The 20,534-nt window shown below is 43.7% G+C and overlaps 1 long non-coding RNA gene and 1 pseudogene across 2 annotated transcripts; one reads left to right on the top strand and one right to left on the bottom strand.

Annotated features, from left to right (window-relative positions):
* Window positions 1-2,415: 2,415 nt before the first annotated feature.
* LOC147026266 (uncharacterized) lies at window positions 2,416-4,397 on the top strand. The gene is made up of 3 exons (XR_015058265.1): window positions 2,416-3,177; window positions 3,844-4,030; window positions 4,147-4,397. It is a non-coding gene; the product is annotated as an uncharacterized LOC147026266 (long non-coding RNA).
* Window positions 4,398-17,521: 13,124 nt separating this feature from the next.
* LOC147026265 (uncharacterized) lies at window positions 17,522-18,910 on the bottom strand (annotated as a pseudogene). Its single transcript, XR_015058255.1, has 2 exons — window positions 18,701-18,910; window positions 17,522-18,454 (listed from the first exon to the last, which is right to left on the bottom strand). The product of XR_015058255.1 is annotated as an uncharacterized LOC147026265 (transcript).
* Window positions 18,911-20,534: the final 1,624 nt, after the last annotated feature.

Here is a 20,534-nt window from a genome sequence, read left to right as displayed (position 1 = left end):
AACAAGGAAAGATATTGTTGAAGAAAGGTGGGAACATGAGGTGGTGATGGGTGGTGGAGTGGACGCGAAGTTCTTCAAGGAAGAGCTCGTGACAACCAACTCAGGAAGACAGTTCCGTGGGTGAGATCAGTAGAAAAAAAAGTTGAGGTAAGCATGGAATTTCGACGGGATGGTGTGACAAGGAAATGGTTTCTGACAGAACACACATGACATGGAGGGGCAAGGGGTTCAGCGGAGAGGTGAGAGAGCAGGAGCAAGACCAGAATAGAGTTGGTTAAAAAAAAATGCGAGGCCACCAACCTGCCTATGGTTTGTAACGTGAGATTCAAATGATGCGGAGGGCCTTACATATTGCAGGGCCTCAATGGGACAAGATGGAAAGCAGCAGCCAGCAGTGGGAAGCCATATTTCATCACATTCCAGATAAAGGGTTTGGACACCAGTATAAGCTGAGAATGGCAGAGGAGTGACTAGGCCCTCCAGAGAAGGTGGTGGCCAGCTTTGGAGGCCAACCACTAGATATGATCTGCCCAAGTAAGGTTATACATTACACTGAGGCTCAGGAGGTCCGGAGGTTTTAAAGGCTAACAACGTTTCTTCTCAGTCCCATGAATATGAGACCGGCATCATTATAAAGGGAAACTCTAAAAAGTTCAGAATTTATCATCATCTTTTATCCAGGTTCTTTGATTGCTTAAAAAAAAAATCTCGGTGAAGTGAAGAACAAAGTGTTCCCAAGTGGGAAGATATCTTAAGAATGATGATTCCACTGTTATCGTTTTGAAACTAAATTTCTTGAGCTCTTGTGATTCTATAACTATTTCGTGTTGCTCTTCCTATTGATACCAGTCTCAAAATCGTAAGGCTAAACGTAAAGACGTTATAAGCATTTCAAACTTGATAAGTTTTTCTGAGACACGCTATATTATGGCATTTTTCGAATGAGTCTAATGTTATCAGCTGATACCGAGCAAATAAATCCTGTGTAACCTGTGATATAAAAAGTACAGTGATATAAAATCAGGGATGTAAACAGTTTGCGGTCTTGGGGAATGCAAAGCAAACACCTTATCTATCTTGCACTCGTACTCATATGGTTTCCCCCTTGACGTGAAAAATTGTTTCTCATGTACAACACATCATTGGCTTATTTATTCTTAATCCAACCCACAACAAATGCTTCTTCACAGTTCATCAAAATGATGATGGCAATTAGCTAATCTGCTTCTCATTTAGGATGCAGCATCATTGGCTGAGGGCATGGCTGTGCTGCTGATGCAATGCCCTCTGTGGGTTAGGGCAGGAATTTGTTCAGGGTGCCGGTGATGGCTTACCTACTCTTCGCAAAGGACGCCATGGCATCTTTAACATCCACCAACGAATACCGGAGACGGCACGCTCAGTTTAGGATGCCCGACACACACACACACACACACACACACACACACACACACACACACACACACACACACACACACACACACACACACACACACACACACACACACACACACACACACACACACACACACACACACACACACACACGGCACTGCGAGGAGGAGTGATGTAAGGGCCACATCAGCCATTTTGGAATTAATGCCATATAGTACTATTTTAACCCTTCCCCTATCATCCGAACCTATCATCATCAAATCATTAAAACATGTCGCTTACATCACTCCTCCTTGCCAGGACTTATCTATATATATATATATATATATATATATATATATATATATATATATATATATATATATATATATGTATATATATATATATATATGCTTCATAATAGGGGGTAAAAAAATAAAAGTATGATTATTCATGCTCCCTGGGTGTGTCTTTGTTCCATTTGCCAGTAGACACATAGACACCAAATATGAAGCAGATTGGAGGATGTTTAGGGGTTCCTCAAGTTGGCACAATATTGTTGAAATTTCCCAAACTGGAACTGACAACTTGCCGTCGAATGTGAACAACGCAGTACACTTCACAATTAATATGGTTGTTTGATATTTTCAAAAACCACAGCAGTCATATAGGATGAAAGAATAGATTTTCCAAGGAGACCGAGATGAGCTTTTCGACATTGCAGTGCAAAATGCCCTCTCCATAATGGACATAATTGTGCCAACTTGAGGAACCCCTAAATATGATGGAATTTTGTTCATTTTTGACCTATAAGTTCTTATGGGGTATTGGAACAAAGGCAAAATCAGGGAGCAGCAAAAATCAAACTTTCATTTTTTTGGAACACCCTAATATATATATATATATATATATATATATATATATATATATATATATATATATATATATATATATATATATATATATATATATATATATATATATATATATTCATGTCCATCCGATGGACGGCACACACATTGTGATATTGGGTTGATAGTTTATAGCTGGGCCGTGATTCAACCCATGCTCGACTGTTTTGAGGCGAATGTATATACCGATAGGCCATCCCGTAAGCCAAAGAAGCTCAAAATATTCACACTACTGCACATATACACGTTAAAACGGCAGGGTTTGGGAGTCTAGGAGGTCAGCGGTTCAAATCCTGGCCGTGTCATACCAAACACTTTAAAAATGGTGCGTGTTGCTCGATCCTTGCTTAACGTTGAAAAGGTTAGAGCATGGACACACATCCTCATCCACACGAGAATAATCCTCATAGGTTGGCCTCCATGAGGAGGAAGAAATTCCTCCTTAGGAAATGCCCCTCTGAGTGTGGTGAGAAAATCTGTGCCATTGTTGTGACGTCGCTGGTACCCAGAGTACCCGGGGAAGTGTCGGCACTCCCCCCAAGCTCAGTGGTTGTGTTTGTCTCATCAAACAGTCTTGTGTTGTGTCGCTTATGTTCGTGTGTGTGTGTGTGTGTGTGTGTGTGTGTGTGTGTGTGTGTGTGTGTGTGTGTGTGTGTGTGTGTGTGTGTGTGTGTGTATATGTGTGTGTGTGGCGGCTCCACTACGAGCCTTATATCATGTGGAAAATGAAGTTTTGACAACCCTTCACACACGCACCCTTTTCGACATTTTACAAAATATCATTTTTCGTTTTACAGAACTCTGCGGCATCTCATGGCTAGTGGAGAAACATTTTAAGGGTGGAAACAGTCCTGGATGGGTCGCTACTCCAACACCGGGAACACAGCTGAAGGTGATTTGGGCAGGAATTTGTAGAGGGTGCCGGTAATAACTCCCTTGTTCTTTGCCAAAGACCTCGTGGGATTTTTAACGTGTACAAACAAGCAGTGCCAGAAGACCGGTCCCCCAGCTTGTCCTTCTGCGGGACAGTGCACACACATTGATGCATCGCCCAGCATGGTTCTCTATTCCAGAACGCCAGGATGGTAGTTTGTATCTGGGCCGAGATTCGAACCCAGGCAAGTAAAGAGACAGCTCAAGGGAGAGTGTGTGCATACCTCTAGGCTTTCCTGACAGCCTTCTTTTCCGTGTATATAACTTTTATTCCTTTAATGATCCTATTCCTGTTCACACAAACTGACTTTACATTTTTCTCCTTTCATCCCCAACCTTATTCCCTCCCTTTCCCAGAACTTTTTTTAAATTTCTCCAATTGTACCCTCTCCCCCACTCCTTTCCCTTCCCATGGTTAAATATTGTTGTGAGCATGATCATAGGGGTTAAAGGGTGTAAGATATAGTAGTTATCTCATTAATAAATGTCTAGCCTCGGTATTCGGTTTCTGTGTGAAATGATAAATCATGAAGAGTGTTAAGCAGAAAACCAAAGTCTTTCCTGCCCTTCTGTAATGTGTCTAAAAGTTCTCATCACCATCCTAACCACCGCCGCCCCCCCCCAGTCCTCACAATGAGGTGAAGAGAGTGGCAAGGCACCTGAGTGACCGTGCGTGAAGAAGGGGAACATCCCTGAAGGTTCAAAATTTCTTCTGGTTGAATGTTGAGCTATGACTGTGCGCAGAGCTTTTTCAAACGCGGCGTGGAAAGCGGCCACCAGAAACAGGAGACAGCCGAACGCACGGACAGATTGTAAGTTGTTTCATCCCCCACGTGTGCAAAGTATTTTGTTTTATTTTTGTGTATTTGCAAACATATGGCAGCATGTTTAATCTCCCTCACTTCTGTCATCCCGGTGTGTTTCACAGGCAGTGTGATTCATCAAGGTGTGTGCCGTCTCTTGGATAGATCTTAAAGTGGGCGCCCCGTCTGTCACTCTACTGGAATTAGTGGACATTATAGACCCCACGGTGTCCTTCGCGAAGAGCAGGCGAGCTATCGCCAGCACCCTGAACAAATTCCAAATTAATGCCCTAACTACTGCCGGGAAGGCAATGGCAAACCATGCAGTATAACCCTCCCCAATACATGGCTTCGGCAGCACCGACGCTCTGTAACAGAGTATGGGACATCAGAATATATATATATATATATATATATATATATATATATATATATATATATATATAAATATATATATATATATATATATATATATATATTAGATATGTAGCTATATATGGCAAGGGTCGAAGAAGACTGAGGTCATGCAATTCTCAAGATAATAAAAAAAACGCCACATAAACCTACTACACACTATTGAAGGCTGTTGTGAAGATCTTGCATTACCAAGGAGAGAAAATCAAGCTTAAAGGTCGTCGTCAAATAATTTCCTTTCTGGGTTGATATCCTCATGAACTCCAAACAACATTTACATTCACAACATTTGCTCTGTTCCATTTCGCAACTCTTTATAAATCAACGAGTTGTCGTTCATATTTGTTTTGGCACGACTTCGAGCGAACGATACTTCTAAAGCAGGTATTCAAGGTTGACTCACAAGGTTTTCTTGTACCTCACAAACACCTCTTTGAAGAGGGATTGTTGTGTCTGAGACAGTTTGTTGGTTTTTCACCAAAACAACATTTCAATGTTCCATAAACTAATTTCAGTTGTTGTGGAACTGACAAGATGCCCAAGAGGGAAGCATACTCGTCTGTAAGCTTTCTAGCATGGGTTCGCATCTTGACTCATCTATCAACTATCATCCCGGTGTGTTTCACAAGCAGGGTGATTCATTAATGTGTGTGCCGTCCTTCGGATGGATGTTAAATGGGAATCCCGTCTGCTGGCATTGCTTGGATGCTAAATATCCCACGGAGTCCTTCGCGATAACATATAAACCTGGAATGGCACTCGGTCGAGCGCATACCTCCTCCGCCCCGTGATGCCTGATCCACGAGAACATATCAGGCCCAATACATTTTTGAAATATCGTGCTATATAATCGTTTTTGGCCGTATCTCTCAATGGTGAATATTCACTTTAAAAATTATCGTCGTCGGATCCAGATCCGGATCTTTATCAAAACCCAATCAGTTTGTCCTTGTCACACACCTAACCTGCCCACTAAATTTCATCTGGATACATCCACAACTTCTTGAGATATCCTGCACACAGACAGACAGATACAAACAAACAGACAGAGAGGGGTGAAAACATAACGTCCTTCACCTTTGGTGGCGGAGGTAATAATAGACATACCTAGAACTGTCACTTTTTAACTGCTAACAGTGATGACCAGGTACCAAGATGTCCCGCTTTGATCTGACACTTGACCCTGACCCATGACATTTATTATTATTGAGTTGAATTTAGAATGGGATTAAAATAGGCAATTCAAATCAAATGGAAGACCAAATAGGTGCTGTCCTGCATTGGAGTCATCAGAAGGAACTTAAACAAGAAAAAAACAAAAGTCATCAGGAGGAACCTGGATAAGAGTCACATTTCAGCTGTTACTCCTCCACCCTCAAACCCATCCAGGCACAGCCAAGTGAGCCTTATTCAAATAAATAAATAAATAAATAAAATAACCCATAACAAAAAAAATATATTCTGGCTGACAGACCATGCATCCGATCAGGTTGAAATTTAAAACATACATTCAGCATCACTACTAGATCATAATTGTGAAGTTTTACGCCGATTGATCAAGTGGTTCAAGAGAAATAATTTTTCAAAGATTTTCGCTCAATCCAATATGGTTGCCAGAGCATGTGACCTATCAATGATTTGTGAACACCCTGGTATCCCCAAAGCTGGGGGAACACGTGTGTGAAGTTTCCCCTCGATCTGTCCTGGAGAAGGGGATTTTTTTAATGGTTTTTGGGTAAATCCAATATGGCTGCCAAACCATGTGACCTATGACATCATAGGTGTGAACCTTTTGTTCCTCATGGAGGGACGATCATATCTGTAAAGTTTCACCTCGATCTGTTCTGCCGTTTCAGAGAAGAAGATTTTTGAAAGTAAAAAAAAAGACAACAAAACAATATGGCTGCCGAACCACATGACCGATGATGTCATCAATTTTTTTTTTCTGTGCACCAATTTATCCCTAGATGACCCACAAAAATTTTCATACTGATTGGATGCAATTATGACATCATAATGAAGGCACCAATGCCATCATAAACAAATCACACTTGATCCCCACGAGGAGTACTTGCCGTGTGCTAAGTTTCAATATTTCCCATGGTGTAATTTCGGAGATACAGAGGTGCAAAGTTTTTACTTTTTTCAACATGGCTGCTACACCATGTGACATATAACATCATAGTTATCATTAAAACATTCTACATGCGTAGTCGCTCTTATGATGAAAATTTTGTGTCAATCCGACAAGCGGTTGCAGAGAAAAACGCTAAAGTTCTGTGCAGACAAACAGACAGACTCAAATGCAATTTCCTCTCCTTTGGCGGGGGTAATTACAGGCAAAACAGGCTATAAAACGATACAACAAGGTAATGCTACACAATAATAATTATTGCAGTTCCTCCTGGATAGACAACTTTTCGAGTCTGGTTGTTGGGTGCCAGAATTGTGAACTTGGCAATGATAGATATGAAGATGATTTCTAATACTGCTTACCATCAGGTGGCGCTATACGATACTCATTCCCATAGAATTGGGGGTCCCCCCCCCTACAGTGATCCGCCAACCCTGTAAGTTTGAAAATGTTTTCTTGCATCTCCATTGTCAAGAGGATTCCAACGGTATGCAACATGACGGGGTTACTACCGGTGGGGCCGATTCTATCGATGAACAGATCAACAGACAGGCAGACAGAAAATACAATTTTATACATTTAGATATTGCATATATTGTACTAATCGTTACAATATTATTATAGTGTTGCCTGCTAAATAATATGTGATGAATCAATTGGAAATTTACATATTATCTGGTCCTCTTTAGTAAACTCTAAATTCCTTCCCTGTAAGATACAGGTACCTCTACTAGTCTAAAAAATAACATTGTTGTGGTTTCGGAAGACCCGGTGAGTTACATCTATCTCAAACATAAAGGAACCCTGGAGTTTGGTTATACAGGATCAGTTGTATTTTGTTTAGTTAGATTACCTCGCCCCTCATATATGTGGACAGGGAAATGCGTTGTGTTTGTGCAGTAGATTCGAACACCCCCTTTGTAACTCTTCTTTATCTAAATCCCTTCTCTTCTTCTTCTCCCTCTCTCCCTCTCCCTCTCCTTCTCCCTCTCCCTCTCCTCACACGTCTTTGCAGCACACCCATACACATTTTGCAACGCACAACACATTTTATAAAACCCATCTCATTACAAATCTAAGAGCCGTCGGCATAAGGTGATGTGGACCACCTGTGCGAATCTCTTCAATGGGAGAACCATCTGAGCAAAGCATCACACATGGGTGGAATTGGCCGTTGACCCCACTGCAGGACCATGAGCTTGACTAATAAGTACCGCATGGCAACGAGAGTACACCAATCAGGAAGCTGCACAAAGACCTGCCAGTTTCCCAATCATGCCTCGACCAGGTGCTTTATATAAGGCTGGATAATTCCATGACTGGGGCTGAAATGCATCCAGGGAACATCTGAAAGACAAGCAAGACATTGCAAGAGCGAGCAGTTGTGAGAACAAGCCCCGGTGGACACAAACGGACTGGTACTGCGGAGCGAGAACTGACAAGCCACAGAGTTTTTTGCCGTGGACGCGCCGGCGACACACTGAGTTGCAGTATCTTCTCTTTCTGTCCTTATTTATAATAATTCACTTGGAACACACAAGAGAAATTAACAATTGCACCCTTAACCCATTCAGGGCTGGGTTACTGATTCACATTCATGATTTCATCAAACGCATCTCTCCCCACGTGGCGCATCACACCATCTTTCTCTCCCCCCCCGCCCCCCCTCCCCATCTGTAATGTTGGGTTCAAAGTAAGTGCGCAGGCTTATGCCAGGTGGGCAAGGGGTCACCAACAAATCCTACCTTTATCTTTCTCTCACTATCCCTCTTGCTTGTTTTGTTTCCCCGGAGTGACTGAAGTGCTTATGTCTGTATATTCATGTTAAGTTGACTGACAAAGGGGCTTGTGTGTTTAAGGGTAAGATCCTTCTCATGTAAACTTTTTTTCCCTGTAAATACTTGTCCTTTGCTCAATCTTCTATATACTTTCCAATCTGCCCGATCATCTTTCTCCCTCAGTTAGACACTATGGTGTAAATAATGGATTGGAGTTTTGCCCCACTGTTATGCAACAGTCAGTGACTGGGGTATCGCTCGGCCATTTTTGATATACAGTAGTGAGGCATCAAGAGCATAGTTCCCTATCTGGGGGGAGTAATTTGTTTGGAAAGTAACACGGGAATTGTACGCGAGAACCCTTCCTAAATTAATTGTCTCAGATGGCTTCCGTGGTTGCTTAGCAGCATGTCGTGCTGTGGAGTCATCTGCCTTTCGTCGGTTTCAGGGTCAAAGGTCAGTAGTGGCCCAAGAAGCCCTTCGTGAACCGGCCGCCAAACCAGGAACAATATAAAACCGAGTTTGTTTGCTTGTTTGCTTGATGCCTGTACTCAGTACGAAATGAGTATGTCTATGACGTATGTAATACAATGTGAGTACGTCTATTAAGTATGTACTATTAGAACGTCATCACATTGATTGAGTACAGTAGTAATCTATTAAGTACATAGTAGAACATAGTTATTGCTGTGAAGACATTACCCCATGCGTACAAAGTGAAATGCGGGGTTAAGCAATTCGTTAATTTTTGTCCGTCTGTCTGTCCTGTCGACAAATGTCGATTTATGATTGAGGAACAATTTAATTTCAATTGAATGTTATATTTTGTAAATGAATCGGAAAACGAACGTGTAGTTTAGCAGTACTTCGGCCCTGAATTTGTCACGATTGCACATGCACAAAGAGTGAGATAATATTTTTTTAGTCTGTCTGCCCTGTCTGGCAGTCACAAAATTGAAAATCATTCAAAACAGGAAATTTACTGTTTTTAAGGACGTCATAAAGGACACATACAACAAGCACGAAAAACGAATGTGACTTGTTAAATAAGATGGTGAAAAAGACTCTGCATCAATGGTGGTAAACTTCCCAAAAAGCTTGTTTTCTGCCTCCTTTAAAATCCTTATTTCATTTCAATTGAATTACATACTTGAACACTTCAGAACACAAATCGCCTTTTTGGCACTTTCAAAACCCTTCTGCTTATCAGTACTTGGACAAAATATTCTGGAATTTTACGTCATTACGACCAATCAAACTTGCTGCTCATAAACCCCACCCATGTCCTTGTTTCTCATGATAGCATGGGGCAATGTATTCCATGAACTCTTTAGCTTCAGCAAAGATTGTACTCCACTTCAAATTCACCTTTTGTACCCACCCTAACAGTTTGTGATACAATAAAAACCGGTTTTACAATCGGTTTGAAATGCCAAGACTGGTCTTGAACTTGAGAATGAAACCAAACCTTCCCACCCTCGATATTGATCACGTGCTGTAAACATGCTGCCGGCAGTAGCATTGTATTTCTGTTATCCAGAGATGTTGTCCCAAAACTGCTGCAGGCTGAGGACAGCTCATACAACTACATTGTATATTATTGTAGCTATGCCAACTAAGCATACTAATAACAACAACACTTGGAAAAACATCAACGAGCCAATTGTTAGAAAACACAATGACAACACATTTTAACTAGCATCCAAGTGACTGTTTTTAAGCTTAAAAATCCCCAAAAGCTTAAGAATGGCTCACGGGGTATTGAAGATTGTGCACTTTCCATGAATGCCATATCATTCCAAGATTAAGAAGAATTGGCCCTGGAGGTTTCAAGGCCAGGCAAAGCACTGCCTTTATCATTATATGACATCATCATTGTGACACCATCGGCTTCCTCACATTACATTTGCTTCCCAGATCAGAAAATCTGACTCTAAATGCATCATACACATGACAGAGTACATAATCTAAAGCCCATAGGTATTCTCTGTTTAGCTCCAGGTTTTCACATTCACATCAAATTATACGGCCCCATATACTGGAAAGTGGAAGCATAACAAAAATGGAGTGTTATATGCAAACCACATTAACACCACTAACTGGTTTTTGATATTTTATGAGTTATGAGTAATGCATGAATTAACCTATTTTTCCTTTTTGTTCTAAAAATAAAGCCAGCCACATGAGAAACACAAATTGCAATTTCTTTATTTGGCACCTGAAGTTTTGATGTAATGACTTGGATCCACTGTGCTTATGGGTGCACATTGAACTGAACAGACTTGCAGCCTGTCTGGAGACTTGGCGAGGCCTGTACTCATCTTGGAACGCGCGGACCCAATCTGCCCGTCTCGAGGGTTAAAAAACAAATTTCCAACCATGAAGAATCCCGTTCCTGATGGCTACATAAGTTTTCATCAAATAGGTAATTTATTGACAGAGAAAATTGGGGGAAAGGGAACAAAGCACAGCTGCTCAGTGGCGATCACGATTAAATATGGACATGTATATGGACATGTGGCTCGTTTTCCTGACAGTCATCCTGCTCACCAGATTCTCTCAGCGATGGTGCCTCGTGGGTAGAGGAGCCCAACGGGCCGACCACGTGCCTATGGTTGCAGCAGGTTGATGGGCATCTCAAGGAGATGGGGATGGGCCAGGCATCTGCTTGGGGGATGACCAGGTGGAGGCCCCTGGAGTACTGGTGGAAAGTGGATGCAGCGATGCGCTGCTCCAGTGCATGCTCCCATACCTGACCTGACCAGTGGTTCAGTGCAGCCATAGCCTCACTATATCTCACGTGTCTCCCTCCCGACCTCATGCACAAGCCAGCAGCAGTCCGCTGCAAGAACCCACCAGCATGAACCAAGCTTCTGTCAAACCTTTCCCACTGCCATTGTCACTGCAACATTCCTACACAAGAGGTGCACTTTAAGGTGAAGAATGATATGGAAGAGGATGTGTACAATAAGTTGGAAGAGTATGGTGGGAGGAAGATGATATTTAAATTAGCTCGTGACAGGGATGAGGATCGTAAGGACATGAGGGGGCAGGGGGGGGCTCTTATTGAGGATGTTGATGGGAGGTGAGTGACAGAGGGGGGCAGTATTGAAGGTGTGGAAAGAATATTTCAAAGAGCTGCTGAACCGGGAAGGAAGCAACGGTGCGCTGGAGCTACCATGTTATGTTTTGTGGAAAGTGGAGTTGGTGGAGAATGTGCAGACGGTATTGAAGAGGGAGGAGCACCAGGCATTGATGAGGTGTGTACAGAAATGATAATTGAGTGGAAGAGGTCGGCGTCAGTTGGATAAAGACTTTTTTTGTTATTGTTTTTTGTATACCTTGTCAAGGCTTGTATGAGAGCTAACACACAACGCACAGCAAGGGGGCATGAGACAAGAGGGGCAGGAGTGGGAAGGACAAAACAGTGGGGAACAGAGACATTAGGAGATCTGTGGAAGGGCGAGGGATGTGGCTGGGAACATGGGGTATACAAGATGGACATTACAGGGACTTTCAGGAAGGAAAGCAGGGAATTTGAAGGAGGTGGGTTTGGGGTGAATTAATGGGGGTAGAAAAGATCGAGGATTTTGATGAGGGACGATAAGAGGTGGTGCTGAACAGCTGTTTTGAAGGCCTGGAGGGAAGAATGGAATTGAACAGAGTGAGGGAGTTTTTTCCAAAGGTGGGGAAAAAGAGGAATGAAAGAGTGAAGGTGAGCAGTGATTCGTGATTTTGGTAGTTTTACCAGAAGGGGGTTGTTGGCGGACCTTGAGCGCCCTGCGGAAATATGGTGGGGACAAATCGCAGACAGAGCAAGGGGGGGGGCAAGACCGGAGAGGAGACGGAAGAAGACAGAAAGACCACCGACCTGCCTGCGGTGAGAGAGTTAGAGGCCTAAAGACCCAAATTTCTCTCATCCTCTCCCAGAAGCCTGCATCCCTCTCCGGGATCCAGCAGGCCCAAATTTCTCTCATCCTGTCCCGATCGATGCTTACATCCTTCTCTGGGATCTAGTAGGTGTAGAGTTCTCAAGTCCATTCCCAATTAATGCCTGTATTAATGCCTCGATCCTCTGGGATCTGGTCGACACAGATTTCTCTTGTCCACTCAAGATCGATGCCTAACATCCTCCCCCGGGATCTGGTAGACCCAAAGTTCTCGCATTTATTCCCAATCGATGCCTGTATCCCCCTCCAGGAAAAACCGTGGCCACAGCCATAATCCAGGCAGACGTTGCCACGGCCCAGCGGACCAAGCCAAAACTGCACCTCATGGGCGTGCCAGGCTGAGTGCAGAACAAGGCCATGACCGGCCGACCCACAACCAGCATGAGGATAACTCCCAGGCACGCATGGATGCCGGCAACCACACTCTACCATCCACGATAGACAAAAGCCAGACAAACAGCCACTATGGTTAACGCAAACACCATCACCCAACCCCGGGCTGTTATGCTCGTTTGCCAGGCCACCTGCGATGAGAGTTGGAGTAAGTTGAGATGTGTTTTGGCCTTGTGCAACTTTTTGTTTGTCTTTCATCTTCCCATACCGTCGTTTACTTGCCCTCATTTTCTTCTCGGCTCCAGTGAGCTCTTGCTGTGCTTGTTTGGCTTGCTGCCAGCACAGCCTATCCAATTCAGCTTGCAGGGCTAGAGTGTTAGCCTGCACATGCTGCTGGCAGCTGCGATCGTTATCCAACTCAGCTTCGAGCTCACACACTCTCTCCTGAAGACTTTTCATCAGCTTCTGGGTTTCGCTCTTGAATGACTGCAGTTCAATCCGCAATCCTCTGTTCTCCTGGCGTAAACTCTCTATCAGATCTTTTTCATCGGGTCCCTCTGAAATGCTGGGTTCTGGAATCGGCAAGGGCTGTGGTTCTGGTTCCAGTTCAAGTTCTGGCTCCTCCTCTCCTGAAATCACCACGACTGGACTCACATGCTCAACCAGTGCAGATGCCGTGATGTGCGGCCCCTACTCTCCATTGTACCACAGTTGTACCTCCATGGGACAGGAGACTCAGAGACTCGGATCTGGTATGATCTGGGTGAGAGGTGCCAGATAACACCGTCCGGCTTGTGTCATAGAAATAGCATGCGGAAGATCCAAAGATGCAGAACCTGCTTCAAAACGGCTAAGCTCACTGTCCATACAGGTGAATAGCTCCACTATCAGCCGAAAGACAGCACCAATGCCACTCTCTCCCGCAGCACCAAGCTCCCCGTCCATCACTGCCAAGACATATGGAAAAACCAGCCACCCAATGTGGCAGTCAACTTTCTCTAGATTCAACACGATGTAGATGGCCAAAAGCCAAAAACAACGGTCATGACGGTGCTTTCACACATGACCAAACTTCCCCAGCCTAGCAACTGGAAGTGAAGAATCTTGCAGAATATTGCGGTGCCCACCGCGCAAAAGCTTGTGGAGCAAATTGCAGAACGTACAGCTGAGAATAGAGTTGCTGGAAAAGGAGAAAGTACGTGTTGCATTCCAGACTGTGTTGGCACCAAGACACCTTGCCCAAGATGCAAATGCAGAAATGTTTCTCTTCAAAGCCTGGAGTTGACTCACTCTGGTCTAATTCAATATGAGCCTCCCGCTCAACCACCAGGAAGCTACCGTTGCTGCAACTCTCCTCCTCTGCATGTCCTGCAAATGGTTCAAACATTAGCTCTGCCAAATCTGTTCGACCCTGTTCAGTAACATCTGCAATATCAAATTGCAGCAAGTCCAACCCAACTTCGTGCAAGTCAGTCAGTCGAGGTATGGACTCGACAGAACCATCAACATCACCATTGAGGCAAGCAGAAACTTTTGGTTCTTTCTCTTCTCCCTGTATGGCATTGTCCCAAGAGTTCAGCTGCTCCTGTAATGTCTCATCCATCCTTTCCCCATTCAATTGTGATTCCCACAAGCCTTTGTTAACTAACACCAGCTCTTGCCCTGTGACACGAGTTTCCAACCCTTGCACCAAACCACTACCATGGCACTGACAAGATCCCAATTCCTCTACCTGCCATAGCATTACGACATACACACGGGTGTGATAGCCTTCCAGGTCCTCATTCACTTTGTCAATTATTTTATTTGTGAATTTCTCATTTCTTGCGTATGCTGGTTCATATCACCTGTCATTTATTTCATAATCCTGTTCATTTTTTTACATATACCTTCTCACCTCATCCCCCATTGCTTTTATCATTTCCATCATTCCTTCCATAAACTTCCTCGCATTCAGTGGCTTTAGTGAGGCCGATCTGCCACCATTGGATGTGGATCCCAATGGAATTGCTATGTCCTCCGTGAGGGATATTTTGCGGTGGGTGCACCCGCTCGGGATGGGGGAAACTTTTACCCTATGCTTATCAACTAACTATACACTCGACTCGCTTCCTTCATATATACTACCTTCCCTCCGAACCACCATTTCAAACTCGTCCGCCATTTCAAGCATGCGTTTAATCTCAGAAAAAAATAATTCTCTCAAATTTCCATGCGTTCTTTTCTCCCGACACCAATTAGCATGTTCAACAATTTCATGTCCCCTCTGAAATGTTGATCAGAGTTCAGATCCCACTCCCGACACCAATTGTCGTGGTGGTGGCGGTCAAGGTTAATCCCCCTACCCAATTTGTGGTGATGGGCGGTTCACACCACCAGCCCCAAGATGGTCGAACTTCTCCCTTGGAGGCCTACAGCCGAGACTCTCGGAGATGAATGCGCGCGCGAGGGAAAAGGGTGCAATGGCAGTGCGACGGGGAACAGAAATGGATGCACAGCACAGGGGGTTTTATACTCGAACCACACGACAAATACACGGATACAGTTACTTAACACTAACACATTTGATGAAAATGGACAAATATTTACAAAGGACAATAATCAAAAGGTAATGATAATAATGTGAAGTAAATAAAAGACTGAGTCGAGGCACCTCTACACATGGACTTAAATACAGACAAAGGGAAACAAATAAAAGAAAACCCTTCCTTTATTCTTGTACTTAGCTTGGCACGGAGCTGGTCTTTGTGGAACTTGGAATCGAGGCGCTTCTATTTGCACGTGAAGGCACGCGCAAAATGGCGCCAAGTCGCTTCTCTCGTAGCGGGACAAACGTATGTCAGGCAATCCATGAGCAGCATTCAACACCAAGGTGCAGAGACTCCGTGCAACTGCTTCATGTGTAAATCATCCTCACTGACCCCTATTTGTCATAGATGAGGCTCATAGTCCATTCCTCACGACCCAACCAAGAGCCAAAGGCCAGCGTCTTCCTTCACCACGCCAGTCAATTCTCCTGTGGCTGAGAAGAGTTTTCAGAGGTGTTCTATACGTTATTTCAAAAGCTTTAAAAGTGGTTTTGATGTACCTACTACCTTTGTCTTTTCCCCTCTCTCTCTCAACCACTGTCCCTCCCTCCCTCCTCTCCTCTTCTCACCCACCTCCTTTCCCCATAGCTGGAAGACCTTTCAAAGCGGTCTGATATAGTATGCATGCATCACATTGCTCGAGGTCCCTCGAGGTATTCCACATGAAATCAAAAGAAATCCGGGGAAAACACAGACAGTGAAATCCCAATGGGACAAGTCTGATTCCCTCTCCCCATGGCTGGGAAGAGCTTTCAAATATCATATGCAAGCATCTCACAAAACAGCAGCAGGGACCTGTTCATTTTCCATCCACAGATTTCTCCCAATTTAATTCAGAACACCTCGAGGGATGTCTAAAAATGCAAACATGCATCAAATAGACGTCCACATAATAGACCTTATGAACACCTCCAAGGGGACAGCTGTATTAGTGGGGTGACATCTCCAACCTGTTGTGCATTTTGTGATGCAAGCATCAAATTTAGCACAGATATAGACCAATATATTGTGAACGGATCTGGATGTTGAGCCATTGTGGATTCGGTCCCAGACGGCTGCGGCAGCCATTTTGAAAAATGGTTGCTTGCAGTTACATTTAGTTTACTGACTGGATGAACTCTGTTGGCCAGAAGTTGGAAGTGGAGGCCAAATGATTTGGGCAGAATAATTTGTCAAATTGGTCTCGGTAGGCTAATTATGCCAACAAAGCGAAGGGCTTATTTCCATGCCATTGTTTTTTTTTGTTGTTTATTTTTTTATGTGCATGCCAGAAATGTCATGTCCATGTCAATTAACATCACCGCTGAACGGATGAGCCAAACTGGCTTTTTACTCCCTCAGACGACGTTCCCAATTAATGGCGGATAACGTGCGTGCAGGTCATGAGGAGAAGCACCGAGAACCTTAAAGCTTAAAACCAACGGGTTTATTCCTGAACCACAATATATAAAAAAAAGAACCAGGGGTGTTGATCACGAGGAGACGATGGCGGTTTGGGATGGGGTAGAAAGAAATGCAATTAATAAATAATTATATCTAATGTGAATAAAACATATGGCACCACACACACAGATTTAGGCAATGACGGGAAGGGGAAAAAACTAGGGAACTCAGCTCTGATGGTAGCTGGGGCGAGCAGGCTATGAGCAGGAAGATGAGGAAGGATGATGTGATGGGCAGGATGACCAACAGGCTCTGGGCGACGAACAAGCACAGGGCGAAGACAGGCAGGCAGGACAACCTCCTTAAAACTCTCCTCAGAAATGATTCTCCCTTTCAGTCAGTTCTCCTCAGAGGTCCACTGTTCTCTCCTCACGTTTCCCTCAGACTCTTCCGACCTCGACAGTCCTCCTTTGTCTCGTCGGAAGAGGGGGGTGTCATGCACCCCCCGGAAATATACTTCCAATCAGTGTTTCTAGATTGGAAAAAATGTGTAGAAAACGATGAGCTATATTGAAAAATTGTCAAAATGTCCCACGTATTTTAATTTTTTAATTTTTATGCAAATTAGTGCCGCCATTATCGAAAAATCTAGTTTCACTATATCTCAGCCAATATTGCCAATAACTGAACAAATAAGGTGTCTAGACCCATGTTTTGAGGGTCAAAGATCATAATAAAACTATTCTTAAAGTGATCACATGTGTCTGTGTCATGCTAGCATGCAAATTAGTGCCGCCATGACAAAATAATCACATTTTTCCCAATTAAGAGACTCCATATTGCAGATAACTGAACAAATAAGGTGTCAAGACAGATGTTGTTGTGTTTTTAACTAATGTTTATTTATTTTGTAGAACAAGGGTCGAACATCATAATAGAACTCTTCTTCTCTTTCCCATTCCAGATAAACAGTCAGGAAAATGCTTCTCCGCCATGAATCACTCATCGTTTTCAATGAAATCATCAGAGTCCAACTCGTCCTCTCCTTCCTCTTCCTCCTCCTCTTCCTGTTCATGCTCTCCAGTGTCCAGGAGATCAACTAGCGAGGTTGGTAGGACAGGACCGCAGGACCATACTTGTTTGAACACTCCTTCATCAGTCATCATCCATCCTTGCCCCTCATCATAGGGTTTTTGCTTTTCCAGAATAGCTTCATCAGCTCGCTTGTACAAGGCGACACGGTGGTTCACGCGTTGGACGTGCGGCTTCAGAGCAGAGTGGCATGGAGGAAGGCGAGCCAGGTCGAACTTAGACTTGGAAGTGAGTTTCTTGTCCTCCCCAACCATTTTGCGTAGCAACTTGGCACGAACGACGTCCACTGAAGACTCACGACTCTGTCCATACATTAGACAGGTGAATTGCTCCAACTGCCTCAGCACCTCAGGCTTGACATTCCAGTTGTCACCGAGTTGACTGAACGCCTTGTGAAACCTGGGGTTCTTCTCCAGCTTTTTCAAGGGCCCCACCTTCCCCTTCCCTTTGAAGGCACTGGTACAATCTTCTCCGCTGAACACATAGAACCCAAGAAGAGTGGCGCAGTAGTCTTCTCCCAGGGAATCTGCAAGCTCAGAGAGGTTGAGAAGTTGTCAATGTTTCCCTGACCCCATATCCAGGTATACAGTCAGCTTGATGGCATGAGCATGGTAGAGAAGAATCGTGAAGATATCTGTGTCAGGTGTTCTGACCACAGCATTCTTGTATCCGAGGGCAGAAGCACGATGGAGGTACAGTACCACTCTTGTATCAGTATCTTCCTGGTTGCTGTAGATTGTGGGGAGCTCACGCACCTCAACCTGAAACACAAAGGGGCATTGCACTTCAGTCACCACCAATTCTAGATCCAGACAAAAATCACAGATAATCACTTATAATTTACCAATTTTACCAATATTTAAATATGAGACTGAAAGAAAAAAATCGCATCACCAATCACCAAAATTTTATACTATTATTCACCAATCACCAAGAAGCATGTTGGCAATATTATTTAAGTTAATCCTGGTAATGATAATTAATAATAATATGGGTTTTCAATTTACCTTGCCATTTGATGAGACAAGATGGTGGGCTCTCCCCTCCACGATCAGCACTGTCATCTCTGTTCTCTCCAGCTTTGAAGCTACCTGTTGGTCACTCCATACACGCAGCAGGAGCTGGCAGATCTGCTTTTTGTTGTCGTCATTTGCAAGGAACATCTTGAAGTCATATGGCTTCCTGGTCACTGGTCCAGCCAAAATGATCTTCTCTGAGCTGCCATGCATGACGGATGGTGTTTGGCCTCACAAGCAAAGAGGTCTTTACTTTTCACCTGTCTATGAAGTCGAACTAGACCCATTTTCTCAGCCTGCGATTCAATTTGCTCCCATGCATTTTCTTTGTTCTTATAAGATGTGAAGTATGCAGGTCTCTCAGTTTTGCGATGGCCATCTTTGATCTCAACTTTGTCACAGAAAATGCACTCTGGCAGGAAGATGGGTCCAGCAGAACCCCCTGATTTATGAGGGGAGTGATGCCACTGTGAGGTTGATGGTTCTGGTTCTGTATCATCTCCCAGCAGCTGAAGGTTGCCAGTAAAGCGCTGATAACAGTTGCGGTGATACTCAACACTTTCCAGGTCATCGGGGAGAGTTGTAGGGATCTGGTCACACACTGATTGCATCCGATATGGGGACTCGTGTGATTGGTGGAGATGTCGATCCTGGATCTTCTGAAGCTGTTGTAGTTTTTTTCTGTAGCAGTTCCTTTGATTTTAGTGAGGGGTGTAAAATGACCATGATCAGACATGGATGGCACATGAAAGATGCATGCAGGTGGAGAGCATTTGTGGGCTGCAGGATCTACACTCTGTTTTATTTTAGGCATGCCGGCTTAATGTCTACTTCTACCACCACTGTTAGAGAAATGAATGAGAAATCACCATTAATGTTAAAGGTGCCCTGTTATGAAATCTGGACTTCTCAATCTGATAACAGATGTTCTGAGTGCAACCATCATGTTCTACAGTGGCCTAATGTTTGATGCTAACAAATGTTTTTGGGATACAAGCAGTGATAACAACAATTAAGCTAGAACCCTACGTAGATTTTAAGAGGCGAGCTATAGCTAATATGGTGCTAGCTTGCTCAGCTGTGATGCTGCCTGTTTATGGTTCCATGCAGAAACTGACATCCACATGTGTGTAGCTGAATTAATTTCTTACCTTGTTGGTTTGGAGGTTGAATACCCAGCAAAATCAGTTGGCATCGACGAAGATGCAGAACTCTTAACGGAGGTATTGAATACATTTATGAAAATAGGAAATGGCAGTAATGGCAGGACTAGTTTGCATAATAGCATGCCAGAGTTACATGTGATCACTTTAAGAATAGTTTTATTATGATATTTGACCCTCAAAACATGGGTCTAGACACCTTATTTATTCAGTTATCTGCAATATTGGCTGAGATACAGTGAAACTAGATTTTTCGATAATGGGGGCACTAATTTGCATAAAAATGATACGTGGGACATTTTGACAACTTTTCAACATCGCTCATCGTTTTCTACGCACTTTTTCCAATCTAGAAACACTGATTAGAAGTATATTTCCGGGGGGTGCATGATACCGCCCTCTTCCTACAAGACTACCTCTCTTGAACCCCAACTTCCCGAAGAGGCTCATCCCTCTTCTCCCCAGGCAGCACTCTGCCCCTGGAAGGTGGCTTTAGCTCCGCCCCATTGACTTGCAAAGCTTCCTCGCGCACCCGGTCGAGGTTGACATAGATAGAGGTTATACGCACAATTTCCTTAACCATAATCCCAAGCAAACTATTACCACACACAACCCCTGTATTGTGCACATTCAAACAAGCCAATTCTTAACCTAACATTTCC

This window comes from Eptatretus burgeri, chromosome 5 (genome assembly GCF_056783735.1).
Source record: "Eptatretus burgeri isolate ZD-2024b chromosome 5, Ebu_testis_v1, whole genome shotgun sequence".
Classification (NCBI taxonomy): domain Eukaryota; kingdom Metazoa; phylum Chordata; class Myxini; order Myxiniformes; family Myxinidae; genus Eptatretus; species Eptatretus burgeri.
This window is presented reverse-complemented; position numbering and strand designations above follow the sequence as displayed.